This window comes from Octopus bimaculoides, unplaced genomic scaffold (assembly GCF_001194135.2).
Source record: "Octopus bimaculoides isolate UCB-OBI-ISO-001 unplaced genomic scaffold, ASM119413v2 Scaffold_326570, whole genome shotgun sequence".
NCBI classification, from domain to species: Eukaryota; Metazoa; Mollusca; class Cephalopoda; order Octopoda; family Octopodidae; genus Octopus; species Octopus bimaculoides.
In genome coordinates, this window is record NW_026329483.1 from 5962 (window position 1) to 8417 (window position 2456).

General features: G+C 32.5%; 1 long non-coding RNA gene across 1 annotated transcript in view; it reads right to left on the reverse strand.

The window, feature by feature from the left end:
- Window positions 1-383: 383 nt before the first annotated feature.
- LOC128251389 (uncharacterized) overlaps window positions 384-2456 on the reverse strand; it is a 15723-nt gene continuing 13650 nt past the window's right edge. Inside the window, exon 2 of the long non-coding RNA XR_008267109.1 lies at window positions 384-2084. This is a non-coding gene — a long non-coding RNA (uncharacterized LOC128251389). The remainder of the gene's footprint in view (window positions 2085-2456) is intronic.

Consider the following 2456-nt stretch of genomic DNA (forward strand, 5'->3'; position numbering starts at 1 on the left):
TCGTCATCATTATCATCATAATCATCACCATAATTATCATAATTAGCTTCATTGTCATCATCATCATCATCATCATCATCTATATCATTTGTCATTGTCATCATCCTCATCATTGTCATTGCCACCATCATCGTCATCACACACACACACACACACACACAATAGGCTTCCAAACAGTTTCCACCTTCCAAATTCATTTATGAGGCTGACTCAGGTCTATAGTAGAAGCCACTTGCCCAAGGTGCCACACAGTGGGACTGAACACGGACACATATAATTGAGAAGCAAACTTCTTACCACATAGCCAATACCTGAGCCCATAACACACTAAATACCTCAAGACACCATTTTTTTTCCTTTGTCGCTCTACCGATTTACACCAGTTTAAAAAAAAATTTATTTTATATTTTATTTCATTTCATCAGAACAAAACAAAAAAAAAATCTGACTCACCTGGGTGTATAGCGAGGAGGAGAAGGGGGAGGAAGAGGAGGACAAGATGAAGAAGAACGAAGGACGGGGTGGTTGCCGTCATTTTCATGCAATTCAGGTTCCACAGTTTGTCACCAGTCATCTGGCTATATCAGGTTCAATCCTCACCAGCCTCTCTCTCAGCATCCGAGGCCAACAAGGGGTTCAGATTCCCCTTTCTGATTGGTTCTTTATGCTATTATTACAATTACTATTATTATTATTATTATTTTTGTTGTTGCTATTGTCGTTTTTGTTATTATTATTATTATTATTATTATTTTATGTTTGACTTTTGTTTTGCATTTGTACAAGTTGGATCCAAGTCTCACCCAGAGACCTCAACAGACAACAAGTTAGGAGTTCATGTAGGCTATTATTATTATTATTATTATTATGATTATTATTATTATTATTATTATGATTATAATTATTATTATTATTATTATTGGACCCCCTTTGGGAGTTCTATTTATTTATTTATTTATTTATCTATTTATTTGTTATATCTTTCTCCGTTTTCTTCCTCTGTTTAGACGAACTTTCCTACCTTTTCGAACAAAACCTTTTGTAACCTTCGTCCTGTCTTTGTCCTTACATGTTTTTAATTGATATTAGCCCTTGTGGCCAATAAAACGAATTCATTAATTATTATTATTATTATTATTATTATTATTATTATTATTGCTGTTATTTCTCTGTCGTTTTTCCTTTTGTTTGGTGTAAATCCCTGACTTTTCTGTGTTGTATTTTGTCTTTCGATGTAGCCATCAATATCTTTGACCCTTCTGGCCAATACACGAAATCATCATTATTATTATCATTGTGGTTTTTATTATTTATTTTTATTATTTATTTTTTTTTATCTCAGGTTCTGTTGTAACTTCTGGAGTCTTGCATGCGAAGTGGGCTTGCTGCCTGCAGCCAATGGTACCATACTATCTGTTCTTTTCAACTATCTAATACTTTCCTGATTATTCTGGCCGTGCCAAGGAAGCCAACCTTTTGGTAACAGTTCTACTGGGCACTCTATTCCAGTTGGTATTATTATTATTTATTCATCTACACTCAACAGATTATGGCAAAGAATATTATTATTATTATTACTATTATTACTATTATTATTATTATTATTCATATGCACTCAACAGATTAGACTGTTGGAAAAAAATATTATTGTTGTTGTTGTTGTTGTTGTTGTTATTATTCATATACACTCAACAGATTAGACTGCTGGAAAAAAATATCATTATTATTATTGTTGTTATTATTCATATACACTCAACAGATTAGACTGTATGAAAAGAATATTATTATTATTATTATTATTGTTGTTGTTGTTGCTGTTATTATTATTATTATTATTATTATTATTATAATTATATCTTTTATTTTTTATCTTCTTGTTTCAGTCGTTGGACTGTGGCCATCCTGAGACACCATCTTGTAGGGTTTAGTTGAACAAATCAACTCCAGTACAACCTTTTGTTTTTAAGTCTTTGAAGATGGGTTCAGGAATGCAATGTGGTGGAAGAGAAGGTCCCCAGAGGAAGAGCATTCATGTGTGCATGTGAGGGGTAGAGCGAAGGGTCTGTCAACAATTGTGACGATATCTGTAAAGACAAAAAGCATAAAGCATAAGACATTTAAAATAATAATAATAATAATAATAATAATAATAATAATAGAGGTAACTCGAATGTGGAATCTAAAAACAGAAACAATTCCTATCATAGTAGGTGCCTTAGGTATAATAAATAAATATTCAGACAAATACATAACAAAAACACCAGGACTTACAAATATATATAACATACAGAAAATTGCACTACTGGGCACTGCACACATCCTACACAAAACACTTTCAATACAGTAACCATAAGAGCATCACAGCAAACCACAGCACATACCCAAGGCGCACAGAGCTGCGCTCGGTAGTGAAGTGAAAGCACGTTATAAAAATAAAACTACTGAACAATAATAAT